The following is a 15405-nucleotide window of genomic DNA, read 5'->3' as shown; positions in this document are numbered from 1 at the left end:
CATTCATAAGTGCTTGTATTCTCTAACTCAAACACTCTACCTCTAGAAACTTATAATGAAAAAAATACCCAAAGATGTGCACAAGGGCTGTTAACCCTAGCTCAGCTGGAAACAACTTAACTGTCTAGTAAAGTAAACTGGCTAAAGATTAAGTGTGTAAAAGTACACTAGACAATGGGACATCACTTAGAGATTGAAAAGCGTATTTTAGCTTTGATCTGAATTACATGAGAATTACATGGGAAAATGAATTACATTGGAAAATGGTACACAGACACACACACACACACACACACTCTCTTATGTTATTTATTTATTTATTTATTTTGAGACAGAATCTTGCTCTGTCATCCAGGCTGGAGTGCAATGGTGTAAGGCTCACTGCAACCTACGCCCCCCACGTTCAAGCAATTCTCCTGTCTCAGCCTCCTAAGTAGCTGGGATTACAGGCACATGCCACCATACCCGGCTAATTTTTATATTTTTAGTAGAGACAGGGCTTCACCATGTTGGCCAGGCTGGTCTCGAACTTCTGACCTCAGGTGATCCGCCTGCCTTGGCCTCCCAAAGTGCTGGGATTACAGGCATGAACCACCACATCTGGCCCAATTATGGTTTTAAATGCAAAAGTAAGTTATAAAACAGTAGATGGAACTGGGTGAGGTGGCACGTGCCTATAATCCCAGCACTTTGGGAGGCCCACTTGGGAGGATCACCTGAGCCCAGGAGTTTGAGACCAGACTGAGCAACATGGAAAAACCCTGTCTCTACAAAAAATACAAAAAATTAGCCAGGTGTGGTGGTGCTTGCCAGTGGCCCCAGCTACTCTGGAGGCTGAGGTGGGAGGATCGCTTGAGCCCCAGAAGTCCAGACCTGCAGGAAGCTGAGATCAAGCTGCTGCACTTTAGCCTCAGCAACAGAGCAATACCCTGTCTCAAAACAAAACAAAACAAAAAACCAGTAGGTGGGTTTTTTGTTTTTGTTTTTGTTTCCAATAAATATGTAGTAATTTATTACTTGTATACTTGAAAATATAAAACTTACAATATGCATTCTACAATTGCAATTAAATATGTGTGTGTGTAAGAGTAATATGAAAGTTATTAATGTGCTTATTTTTCTTTTTGCCTTTCTGAGCACATGCGTTTTGCCCTGGTAGAGGTCAAGGCATTAATATGCTGAGGATATTAGGATTTGTTACAGAGGAATGTTAAAAATGTGGTAACATTCCACTTCTATATGATATATAGCATTAGATAGCAGGAAAGAGGATTATTGAGAAAGAATGTTCCATATTCCTTCATTTCTTCATTAGAATATCAAAAGCTTGTCTGGGCATGGTGGCCCATGCCTATAATCTAGCGCTTTGCGAGGCCGTAAAGGGAGGATCACTTGAACCTGGACTTCAAGAACAACCTGAAAAACATAGTGAGATGCTGACCACAAAAATTAAAGTTAGACAGGTGTGATGGCACATGCCTGTAGTCCCAGCTGCTTGGGAGGCTGAGGTGGGAGGGTTATTTGAACTTGGGTAATCCAGACTGCAGTGAGCTGAGATCATGCCATTGCACTCCAGCCTGGGCAATAGAGTGAGACTTCATCTCAAAAAAAAGCCCAGGCTGGAAAACCCGTCTCACAGAATTCTTCTGTAGTGTAAGAAAGACACCTCTCCACCTATAACATCTGTCACTCTATCACAGCAGGAGGTGAAAACATAGGGAATCAAAAGAAAATATTTTCTGGTCAAGGTTGGGCACGGTGGCTCATGCCTATAATCCTAGCACTTTGGGAGGCCAAGGTGGGCGGATCACCTGAGGTCAGGAGTTCGAGACTAGCCTGGCCAACATGGCGAAAACCCGTCTCTACTAAAAATGCAAAAAAAAAAAAGAAAAAAAAGAAAAAAAAAAGAAAAGAAAAGCTGGGCGTGGTGGCACGTGCCTGTAGTCCCAGCTACTCAGGAGGCTGAGGCAGAAGAATTGCTTAAACTCAGGAGACAAAGATTGCAGTGAGCTGAGATTGTGCCACTGCACTCCAGCCTGGGTGACAGAGCGAGACTCTGTCTCAAAAGAAAAAAAAAAAGAAGAAGAAAATATTGTCTGGTCAAGAGAATGATGGGAAGAAGGAAGGGAGAGAGGAGAAGCGATGGTGGTCCTGTTTTCTCTCTCTGAGCTTCATCTAGGAAGGAGTGTATGTTAGAAAAAGGAGGGTAGCAGCTCTGTCTCCCACTCCCCAGATAGGGGGCTGCCTCCCAGGTTGCCCCTTCCTAACCTGGAGTGCAGCCGCAACCACACCAACACCAACACAGCAAGGCAGTGTGGCCAGGTGGAGAGATACTCTGAGATTTCATTTCCTAACCACCCTTGGTAACTGGAGGCAGGGGTGCTGACTTGAGAGCCACAGGATGGTCATGACTGGGTGAGGCGACCCTCCTTAGAGTCTAGGGAACCTCTATAAACTGACCTGATGTAGAGACTTGCATATTTGTTACCAGCAGTAGCTGAAGTGAGGTGTAGGCCTTGAAATGAGGTGTAGGTAAATGCCCTGAGCCCTAATTGAGCCAAAAGACAGGAAAGAATACATCTTCACAGCTGTAGATTTTATCCACAAAGGCCCACAGGGAATGTTGCAAGCAGGGACATGAAGGACAATGCTCTGGACACCAGGATCTAAATAAGTCCACACGTGACATTTGGTTAAGTTGTAAAGTATCTTTTATTCTATGATCTCTCTTATGTATTTGTTAAAGGGACTAGGTTGAGGCCTGGTGCAGTGGCTAACGCCTATAATCCCAGCACTCTAGGAGGCTGAGGCAGGTGGATTGCTCAAGCCCAGAAGTTCAAGACCAGTCTAGACAAAATGGTGAAACCCTATCCCTACAAAAAATATTTTAAAAATCTGCAGGGATATTGAAAAATATGTATATTTAAAAAAAGGTACTTGGTCATTTGTCCTACAAAATTCCGCTTATTCTGGATTTGGCTAATTCCTTCTCCATAGTGGAAATTAATTTGTTTCTGTATCCCCAATAGTTCCTATAAGTTGGTAGTTAGATGTAGAGGTTTGCTATTTCATAATGCTAAGATTGAACAGTGGATTCTGATGTCAGCCTGATTCAACTATGATAAATTCACCATCAACACTTCACATATGGTTTTAGCATCTATTGGTGACGGTGAAGACCATTTTAAAAAATTCATTCTAATTCTATCATTTGTACTGCATGTATTTTCTGTAATCAACTATTTGGTTACCCTGAATAGATTTTATACGGAAAAGGCAGGATAAATGCTTAATTTCTTTCCTTGGTTGGTTTTCTCAATAATGAATTAGTGCACCAGCAACTTCCAATTGTGACTACTGAGTTTTTTTTTTTAAGATGGAATCTCTCTCTGTCGCCCAGACTGGAGTGCAGTGGTGCACTCTCAGCTTACTACAGCCTCCACCTCCTGGGTTCAAGCGATTCCTGTGCCTCAGCCTCTGGAGTAGCTGGAATTATAAGCGTCCGCCACCACGCCAAGCTAATTTTTGTATTTTTAGTAGAGAGGGAGTTTCACCATGTCAGCCAGACTTGTTTCGAACTCCTGACCTCAAGTTATCCACCCGCCTTGGCCTCCCAAAGTACTGGGATTACAGGTGTGAGCCACCACGCTGGGGTTTTTGTTTTATTTTTAAAATATTAGTACGAATACATGGATTTATATGTGTTTTGGATAGATTTATGTGTTCCAATCAGTTACAATCATGATCCTTTCCCATGCTCAAATCATCCCGTCTTTAGCCAATGGGAGCCCCTTCATTTTGGCAGCTGTGTTTTTTAAACAACCACTTGTCTTCAATAGTGTCTTTGTTTTCTGACTCAGCAAGATGTCCCAAGACCACCTTGTGTATTTTTTGCCCTGAAACTGGAATCAGTTACTTCTCTAAAGGGTTTAGATTCTGGTTCCTGGTAAATAGTATTCAGGAGCTACAGTCTTGGTCATGGTGGCTCATTGCTACATTGTTTTCAGGCCTTTTTAGTGGACAAGGCTTAGAAATATGTATTTCATAGCAAGAGACAAATACATAATAAGTTCATATTGCTATTTCTGATTTCATTTTTTCTTATAGTATAATATACATAATAAATTTTACAATTTTAATTTTACCATGTTTTTAAGTGTACAGTTTAGTGACATTAAGTACATTCATATTGTTCTGCAGCTGTCACCACTATCCATTTCCAGAACATTTTTATTCCTAGGCTGAAACTCTGAACCCATTAAACACTAACCTCTAGCCAGGAGTGGTGGCTCATGCCTGTAATCCCAGCACTTTGGAAGGCCCAGGCGGGAGGATCACTTGAGCTCAGGAGTTCAAAACCAGCCTGGGCAACATAGGGAGACCTTATCTCTACAAAAAATACAAAAATTAGCTGGGCGTGGTGGTGCACATCTGCAGTCCCAGCTACTCCAGAGGCCGAGGAGGGAGGATCACTTGAGCCTGGGAGGTTGAGGCTGCAGTGAGCCGTGATCACGCCATTGCATTACAACCTGGGTGACAAAGAGAGACCCCATCTCAAAAAAAAACCCAACCCCCCAAAACCCACTAACGTCCTATTCCCCACCTCCCACCCCCACCCCACTCTAACTCCCAGCAAACACCATCCTACTTCCATATCTATGAATATTTGTTCTTTTGTGAGTGGCTTATTTCACTTAGCACGATGTCCATTAGGTTCACACATGTTGAAACTCGTGTCAGCATTGCCTTCCTTTGTAAGGCTAAATAAGATTGCATTGTATGTATTTACCACATTTTTGTTTATCCATCCATTTGTCGATGGACACTTAGGTTGCTTCCAACTTTTGGTTATTGTGAATAATAATGCCGTGAATATGGATGTACAAATATTTGTTTGAGTCCCTGCTTTAAATTATTTTGGGTATATACCCAGAAGCATAATTACTGAAGCATATGGTAATTCTATATTTAATTTTTTGAGGAACTGCCATACTGTTTTCCATAGCAGGTGTACCATCTTACATCCCACCAGCAATGAACAAGGGTTCCAATTTCTCCACATCCTCACCAATATTTGTTATTATATTTTCTAGTTTTTAAAATTCTATAAAAAAAACAGCTATTCTAACAGAGATGAATCAATTCAAATTTAAGATTATAGGATTGTGGCTACACTTTAAAAATTTTTATTCTTATTTCTTTTCTCTTTACCTTGAAAATGTTGGTTCTTAAAAACATTAATTCAAGTACTTATTTCCTAATACTATAATGTACACATAATAGTTAAAAAAAAAAACAAGACCCATATTGTTTCTAATAGTAAGATCACTGGGCTGGGCATGGTGGCTCATGCCTGTGATCCCAGCAATTTGGGAGGCCGAGGAGAGTGGATCACCTGAGGTCAGGAGTTTGAGACCAGCCTGGCTAATGTGGTGAAACCCCATCCTTACTAAAAATACGAAAATTAGCCAGACTTGGTGGTAGGCACCAGTAATCCAGGCTACTTGGGAGGCTGAGGCAGAGGATCACTTGAACCCAGGAGGCGGAGGTTGCAGTGAGCCGAGATCCTGCCATTGCACTGCAGCCTGGGTGGCAAGAAGGAAACTCCGTCTCAAAACAAAACAAAACAAAAAGCCCCCACTGAATTCGGTTTAAGATTTCTCTGTGGATCTTGTGGTCCCTAGAGATACATCAGTAGATATATATAATCAAATTACTGCATTTAAAAGTCACTGTAAATAATTATTTTTCCTGTTATTCTATCAATTTGATATAGTTATGATTATATTCATTATATGAATATGATTTTATTCAACAATAGATTATATTCATCCATTTGTTTTCAAATGTCAGAAACTGGTTTTTAAGAATTTAGTATTTTTTAAATTATGTAAAACATTTACATAGTTCACTCAAAACTATAAAACAATACAATCAGGCCAGGCACGGTGGCTCACGTCTGTAATTCCAGCAATTTGGGAGGCTGAGGAGAGAGTATCACTTGAGCCCAGGAGTTTGAGACCAGCCTGGTTAGCATAGTAAGACCCTATCTCTATTTCAAAAAAATAAACAAACAAAAAACTGGCACAATCAGAGAATTCTCACGTTAATATCCAACCCCACTCTTCTTCTACTACCCTTCCTCCCACTGTAGGTAGCAACTAATTATCTATTAGGGTTTGGTTTATTCTTCAGTTGCCTCTTTTTAGAAAATATAAACACGTACTTATATTCATATTCCCCTCGCTTGTACACAAAATGGCAGCTTACAAGCCCTGTTCTGTGCCTCTTTTTTTCATTGAACAGTATATCCTGGTGCTTACTCAGTATCATAATACTGAAATCTTCCTCATTTTCTTTTCTACTTAATATTCCTCTGTGTAGATTTATTATAAAGAAGTCTTCCTCATTCCTTTGCACTGCTGCAGAGTAATACACTGTGTGGGTGCATCCACAGTTTATTTAACAAGTTCACTAGTGACAGAAATCTGGTTTGGTTCCAGTATTTTGCTATTACAAATAATACCACAAAGAATAGCATTGACCTCACTCAAGAATGCTCTGGTAAATGTTTGCCAACAAGCTCTCTGGAAAAATAAAATGAAATGAGAAAACAACCCTGATTGAGCACCTTTTCATAATGTTTAGTGGGCATTTGGATAGCTCCTCTTCTGTGAAGCATCTGTTCAGCCTCCTCTTACTTTACTATAAGGTGGTCCATCTTATTGTTTCCTCTATATGAGCCCTTTGCTGGACATATGTATTTCCAATACTCTTTCTCATTATTCACTGTCTTAGTGATTTCTTCTGAATTTCTAAATTTAAAAATTTTGGCCAGGTGCAGTGGCTCACACCTGTAATCCCAACTACTTGGGGAGCTGAGGCAGGAGAATCACTTGAACCTGGGAGGCGGAGGTTGCAGCGAGCCAAGATTGCGCCACTGCACTCTAGCCTGGGCAACAGAGCGAGACTCTGTCTCAAATAAATAAATAAATAAATAAATAAAAATAAAAATGAAAAAATTAACATAGTCCAATTTATGAAAAGTTTCCTTTAAGTTTGGAGCAGAGTTCTGTTTAATAAATATTTGCAAGCCTGGGCAACATAGGGAGACCCCGTCTCTATAAAAATTTTTTTAAAAAATCAACTGGGTGTGATGGCAGGTGTGTGTAGTCCCAGCCACTCCAGAGACTGAGGTGGGAGGATCACTTGAGCCTGGGAGGTTGAGGCTGCAGTGAGCCATGTTCACACCACTGCACTCCAGCCTGGGTGACAGAACAAGACCCCATCTCAAGAAAAAAAAATAAATTGCTTTGGACTTCACATGAAAAGTAAAAAAAGAAAAAATAAGTAAAGGAAAAAAAATTGTTTACTCCAAAGGTATGAAGATATATGTTTTATTCTAGAAGCTTTATTATTTTGCTTCTTTCATTTCAATCTAAAATCTATCTGGAATTCATTAGTTTGTATGATATGGATGAAGATTCATTTTTCTCCATATGGATATCCAATTAATCCACGAGCATTTATTGAAAAGATCATCCTGTCTCCACTGCATTGCAATGTGACTTTGGTAATGTGTATGTGTGGATCTGTTTCTGACTTTTCTATTTGTGTGTGTGCATTTGGGTTTTTGTTGTTGTTTTGTTTATTTGTTTTTGTAGAGATGGGGTTTCACCATGTTGCCCAGGCTGGTCTTGAACTTCTGAACTCAAGTGATCTGCCCACCTTGAACTTTCTATTTTGTTTTATTGATCTATTTGTCTATCTTTTCACTAATTCTCTCTGTCTTGATTATCGTAGCTTTATATGTAGCTTTGATATTTGATATTGTAAATCCTCTAACTTTTTTTAAGATTGTCTTACTTATTAATCATCCTTTGAATTTCCATATAAAACTTAGAGAGCTTATGAATGTACACAGAAACACTTTCTGAAATTTTGTTTGGGAGTGACTCGAATCTATAGATAGATTTGGGGGGAACTGACATCTTTACACTACACAGGTTCATGAATTTCGAGCCTTCTGATACATGAAGCTAGTCTATTTTTGCATTTATTTAGGTCTTTTTTAGTTTTTCTAAATAATATTTTGCAATATTCTACATAGAAGTCTTGTGCATCTTTATTAGGTTTTTCCCTCAGTATTTAAGGTGTTTTGAAATTTTTGTAAATAGCATCTTTTAAAATTTTTATTTAACTTTTAAGTTTAGGGGTGCATGTGCAGGTTTGTTATATAGGTAAACCGATATCACAGGGGTCTGTTGTACAGATTATTTTATCACCGTGGTATTAAACTTAGTTATCTTTCCTGATCCTCTCCCTCCTCCCACCCTCCACTCTCTGATAGGCTCCAGTGTGTGCTGTTCCCTTCTATGTGTCCATGCCTTCTCATCATTTAGCTCCTACTTGTAAGTGAGAACATGTGGTATTTGGTTTTCTGTTCCTGCGGTAGTTTGCTAAGGATAATGGCCTCCATCTCCATCTATGTTCCTGCAAAGGAGGACAAGATCTCGTTCTTTTTTTTTTTGAGATGGAGTCCTGCCCTGTCATCCAGGCTGGAGTGCAATGGCACGATCTCGGCTCACTGCAACCTCCACCTCCTGGGTTCAAACAATTCTCCTGCCTCAGCCTCCTGAGTAACTGGGATTACAGGCGCCATCATGCTTAGCTAGTTTTTGTATTTTTAGTAAAGATCGGGTTTCACCATGTTGGCCAGGCTGATCTCATTCTTTCTATGTCTGCATAGTATTCCATTCCATGGTGTATATATATAATATTTTCTTATTCAGTCTATCACTGATGGCCATTTAGGTTGATTCCATGTCTTTGCTATTGTGAATAGTGCTGTAATAACTGGCAAGGTTGCAGAGAAAAAGAAATGCATATACACTGTTGGTGGAAGTGTAAATTAGTTCAACCATTGTGGAAAGCAGTGTGGTGATTCCTCAAAGATCTAAAAACAGAACTACCATTAGACTCAGCAATCCCATTACTGGGTATATACCCAAAGGAATGTAAACAGTATTTTTTTAAAAGATTTTTCAATTGTTTGTTAATGAGATCTAGAAATATAGTTGATTTTTAAAATATTTATCTTCATATCTGCAATCTTGCTAAGTTTATTTAATATCAATAATTATATAATTTCTGGTTTTTTATATATACAACATGTTATCTATAAATAATGACAATTTTAGTTCTCTCTATTTTTTTTATTATACTTTAAGTTCTAGGGTACATGTGCACAACATGCAGGTTTGTTACATATGTATCCATGTGCCATGTTGGTGTGCTGCACCCATTAACTTGTCATTTACATTAGGTATATCTCCTAATGATATCCCTCCTCCCTCCCCCCACCCCATGACAGGCCCCCATGTGTATGTTCCCCACCCTGTGTCCAAGTGATCTCATAGTTCAGTTCCCACCTATGAGTGAAAACATGAGGTGTTTTGTTTTCTGTCCTTGTGATAGCTTGCTCAGAATGATGGTTTCCAGCTTCATCCATGTCCCTAAAAAGGACATGAACTCATCCTTTTTCATGGCTGCATAATATTCCATGGTGTATATGTGCCACATTTTCTTAATCCAGTCTATCATTGATGGACATTTGGGTTGGTTCCAAGTCGTTGCTATTGTGAATAGTGCCACAATAAACATATGTGTGCATGTGTCTTTATAGTAGCATGATTTATAATCCTTTGGGTATATACCCCATAATGGGATGGCTGAGTCAAATGGTATTTCTAGTTCTAGATCCTTGAGGAATCGCCACACTGTCTTCCACAATGGTTGAACTAGTTTACAGTCCCACCAACAGTATAAAAGTGTTCCTATTTCTCCACATCCTCTCCAGCACCTGTTGTTTCCTGACTTTTTAATAATTGCCATTCTAACTGGTGTGAGATGGTAACTCATTGTGGTTTTGATTTGCATTTCTCTGATGACCAGTGATGATGAGCATTTTTTCATGTGTCTGTTGGATGCATAAGTGTCTTCTTTTGAGAAACGTCTGTTCATATCCTTTGCTCACTTTTTGATGGGGTTGTTTGATTTTTTCTTGTAAATTTATTTAAGTTCTTTGTAGATTCTGGATATTGGCCCTCTGTCAGATGGGCAGATTGCAAAAATTTTCTCAGATTCTGTAGGTTGCCTATTCACTCTGACTGGTAGTTTCTTTTGCTGTGCAGAAGCTCTTTAGTTTAATTAGATCCCATTTGTCTATTTTGGCTTTTGTTGCCATTGCTTTTGGTGTTTTAGTCATGAAGTCCTTGCCCATGCCTGTCTTGAATGGTATTGCCTGGGTTTTACTCTAGAGTTTTTATGGTTTTAGGACTAACGTTTAAGTCTTTGATCCATCTTGAATTAAATTTTGTATAAGATGTAAGGAAGGGATCCAGTTTCAGCTTTCTACATATGACTAGCCAGTTTTCCCAGCACCATTTATTAATGGGGAAAGGGAATGTGGTATTATTTCTGAGGCCTCTGCTCTGTTCCATTAGTCTATCTCTCTGTTTTGGTACCAGTATCATACTGTTTTGGTTACTGTAGCCTTGTAGTATAGTTTAAAGTCAGGTAGTGTGCTCCAGCTTTGTTCTTTTGGCTTAGGATTGTCCTGGCAATGTGGGCTCTTTTTTGGTTCCATATGAACTTTAAAATAGTTTCTTCCAATTCTGTGAAGAAAGTCATTGGTAGTTTGATGGAGATGGCATTGAATCTATAAATTACCTCGGGCAGTATGACCATTTTCACAATATTGATTCTTCCTTTCCATGTACATGGAATGCTCTTCCATTTGTTTGTATCCTCTTTTATTTCATTGAGCAGTGGTTTGTAGTTCTTTTTGAAGAGGTCCTTCACATCCCTTGTAAGTTGGATTCGTAGGTATTTTATTCTCTTTCAAGCAATTGTGAATGGGAGTTCACTCATGATTTGGCTCACTGTTTGTCTGTTGTTGGTATATAGGAATGCTTGTGATTTTTGCACATTGATTTTGTATCTTGAGACTTTGCTGAAGTTGCTTATCAGCTTAAGGAGATTTTGGGCTGAGATGATGGGGTTTTCTAAATATACAATCATGTCATCTGCAAACAGGGACAATTTGACTTCCTCTTTTCCTAATTGAATACCCTTTATTTCTTTCTTCTGCCTGATTGCCCGGCCAGAACTTCCAACACTATGTTGAAGAGGAGTGGTGAGAGAGGGCATCCCTGTCTTGTGCCAGTTTTCAAAGGGAATGCTTCCAGTTTTTGTCCATTCAGTATGATATTGGTTGTGGGGTTGTCATAAATAGCTCTTATTATTTTGAGATACGTCCCATCAAAACCTAGTTTATTGAGAGTTTTTAGCTTGAAGAGCTGTTGAATTTTGTCGAAGGCTTTTTCTGCATCTATTGAGATAACCATGTGGTTATTGTCATTGGGTCTGTTTATGTGATGGATTACGTTTATTGATTCACAAATGTGAACCAGCCTTGCATCCCAGGGATGAAGCCAACATGATCATGGTGAATAAGCCTTTTGATGTGCTGCCGGATTCGGTTTGCCAATATTTTATTGAGGATTTTCACATAGATGTTCATCAGGCATATTGGTCTAAAATTCTCTTTGTTGTGTCTCTGCCAGGCTTTGGTATCAGGGTGATGCTGGCCTCATAAAGTGAGTTAGGGAGGATTCCCCCCGTTTTTTTTATTCCAAAAAAACTATTTTTTGGAATAGTTTCAGAAGGAATGGTACCAGCTCCTCTTTGTACCTCTGGTAGAATTTGGCTGTGAATCTGTCTGGTCCTGGACTCTTTTTTGGTTGGTAGGTATTAATTATTGCCTCAATTTCAGAGCCTGTTATTGGTCTATTCAGAGATTCAACTTCTTTCTGGTTTAGTCTTGGGAGGGTGTATGTATCCAGGAATTTATCATTTCTTCTAGATTTTCTAGTATACTTGTGTAGAGGTGTTTATAGTATTCTCTGATGGTGGTTTGTATTTCTGTGGGATCAGTGGTGATATCCCCTTTATCATTTTTTATTGCATCTGTTTGATTCTTCTCTCTTTTCTTCTTTATTCGTCTTGCTAGTGGTCTATCGATTTTGTTGATCTTTTCAAAAAACCAGCTCCTGGATTCAGTGATTTTTTTGAAGGGTGTTTTGTGTCTCTGTCTCCTTCAGTTCTGCTCTGATCTTAGTTTTTTCTTGCCTTCTGCTAGCTTTTGAATGTGTTTGCTCTTGCTTCTGTAGTTCTTTTAATTGTGATGTTAGGGTGTCAATTTTAGATCTTTCCTGCTTTCTCTTGTGTGCATTTAGTGCTATCAATTTCCCTCTACACACTGCTTTAAATGTTTCCCAGAGATTCTGATATGTTGTGTCTTTATTCTGCCTTCATTTTGTAATGTACCCAGTAGTCATTCACAAGCAGGTTGTTCAGTTTCCATGTAGTTGTGCGGTTTTGAGTGAGTTTCTTAATCCTGAGTTCTAGTTTGATTGCACTGTGGTCTGAGAGACAGTTTGTTGTGATTTCTTTTACATTTGCTGAGTAGTGCTTTACTTCCAACTATATGGTAAGTTTTGGAATAAGTGCAATGTGCTGCTGAGAGGAATGTATATTCTGTTGATGTGGGGTGGAGAGTTCTGTAGATGTCTATTAGGTCCGCTTGGTGCAGAGATGAGTTCAAGTTCTGGATATTCCTTGTTAACTTTCTGTCTCGTTGGTCTAATGTTGACAGTGGGGTGTTAAAGTCTCCCATTATTATTGTGTTTGTGTCTAAGTCTCTTTGTAGGTTCTAAGGACTTGCTTTATGCATCTAGGTGCTCCTATATTGCATGCATATATATTTAGGATAGTTAGCTCTTCTTGTTGAATTGATCCCTTTACCATTATGTAATGGCCTTCTTTGTCTCTTTTGATCTTTGTTGGTTTAAAGTCTGTTTTATCAGAGACTAGGATTGCAACCTCTGCTTTTCTTTTTGCTTTCCATTTGCTTTGTAGATCTTCCTCTATCCCTTTATTTTGAGCCTATGTGTGTCTCTGCATGTGAGGTGGGTCTCCTGAATGCAGCACACTGATTGGTATTAACTCTTTATCCAATTTGCCAGTCCTTGCCTTTTAATGGGAGCATTTAGCCCATTTACATTTAAGGTTAATATTGTTATGTGTGAATTTAATCCTGTCATTATGATGTTAGCTGGTTATTTTGTTCCTTAGTTGATGCAGTTTCTTCCTAGCATTGATGGTCTTTACAATTTGGCATGCTTTTGCAGTGGCTGGTACCTGTTGTTCCTTTCTATGTTTAGTGCTTCCTTCAGGAGCTCTTGTCAGGCAGGCCTGGTGGTGACAAATCTCTCAGCATTTGCTTGTCTGTAAATGATTTTATTTCTCCTTCACTTATGAAGCTTAGTTTGGGGAATGGGGTATCCATCCCCTCAAGCATTTATCCTTGGATTTACAAATAAATCCAATTACCCCTAGACTTGTTATTTATTATTATTATTATTATTTTTTCTTTTGAGACAGAGTCTTGCTCTGTTGCCTAGGCTGGAGTGCAATTGTGTGATCTCAGCTCACTGCAGCCTCCGTCTTCTTGGTTCAAGAGATTCTTGTGCCTCAGCCTCCCTAGTAGCTAGGACTACAGGTGCGTGTCACCATGCCCTACTAATTTTTTGTATTTTTAGTAGAGATGTGGTTTCACCATGTTGGCCAGGCTGGTCTCAAACTCCCGGCCTCTGGTGATCCCCTCGCCTTGGCCTCCCAAAGTGCTGGGATTACAGGCATGAGCCATTGTGCCTGGCCTATTATCATTATTCAGACTAAGAATGTATGCAATATTATATGTAAATTTCCTGCATTCTTACAGAATTATCCCTTCTCTGGTTATGAACAGAAAAATGTGCTGAAACATCTGTAATTGATGGGCAATCCCCAAGGAAGAAAGAGGGAAATGCTGATTCTGGTAATGCTGTTGGTTAAGTATGCAAATATAAGGCAGAGTTTCTGAAGAAATGTGTCACTGAAGTTTGTTATTGCTAGCCCTTTGGCCACATCCATTTATAGCTTGTGCAAATATGTCTGTTTAGAGGAATACACTACACTAGCTACCAGTGACAGGTTTGTGTTTTATTTTAATACCATTTTGGGGGATTTCTTCTCATATTCACATGTGTCTTTCCCATCGGGTTTAAACTCAAATGTGAAGTCTATTCAGACCAGCATTTCCTGGCTTCAATATTCTGCATACAACGTTTATAATTCTTTTCTTCTTCCATATGCCACTTATATTACTTGCCTAAGGTTTTCTTTGAACTCATTTTCTTTTTCTTCAATTAATGCCTTTTAAAAGAAAATATCAGGCCAGACATGGTGGCTCATGCCTGTAATTGCAGCACTTTGGGAGGCCAAGGGAGTTGACTCACCTGAGGTCAGAAGTTCAAAACCAGCGTGGCCAACATGGTGAAACCCCATCTCTACTAAAAATGCAAAAATTAGCCTGGTGTTGTGGTGGCACTTATAATTCCAGCTATTCGGGAGGCTGAGGCAGGAGAATCGCTTGAGCCCGGGAGGTAGAGGTTGCAGTGAACCGAGATAGTGCCACTACACTCCAGCCTGGGTGACAGAGCAAGACTCTGTCTCAAAATAAATAAATAAATAAATAAAATTAAAAGAAAGAAAGAAAGAAAGAAAGAAAATATTACTATCACAAATTGAAAATCAATACTGCTTGTCAAAATCATGGTAAAAATTAAAACAGTGAAACTGAAATAATTTTATTAAATACTACAAAGAGATCATCGCCTATTGAAGACTCTGACCCCCAGGCAGCCCTCTTTATTAAAATAAGCAATGTTAGAGAGGTTTTAAAGCCTATATAAGCTGAGCTGTTCTCCTTAATATAATAAAAAACCTGACAGAAATGAAAAGGGAGGGATTTTTTCCTGTGTGATTCCACTTTGTTCAGTGATTTGCCAGTGTACCACATAAAGGCTCCTCATGTTCTACTCTTTAGGATACACTGGATTGGATCATCTCCAAGATGTCTTTCAACCTGCATCTATGACATTCCAAATTTTTTTTCTTCGAATTATTTTTGTATTTCCTCCCTCAGTTCTCACTCATGGAAACTGTCCTTGACCTATACCACATGTACAAATGACTCCTTTCTAGCAATGACCGCTTGCACTCCTGCACTCTTAGTGCTGAATGTCACTATGAAAACACTTGGGAATTTTATATAAGAAACAGAAAAATGGAGAAAACTGTGTAAAGTAGGAAGTAATTAGGAGACAATAGCTCAGACAAAAGACATCCTGCATCTTTGACCTGGAACATTTTTATCTGTTTTCCCCAATATTTTTTCACTTTCTTGTACTTCCCACTTGAGGCTTATTTGGGTTAAAATAAGTGTATTCTCCTAAAACA

The sequence above is a fragment of the Papio anubis genome, chromosome 13 (assembly GCF_008728515.1).
Source record: "Papio anubis isolate 15944 chromosome 13, Panubis1.0, whole genome shotgun sequence".
Lineage (NCBI taxonomy): Eukaryota > Metazoa > Chordata > Mammalia > Primates > Cercopithecidae > Papio > Papio anubis.
Note: the sequence above shows the minus strand (reverse complement) of the source record.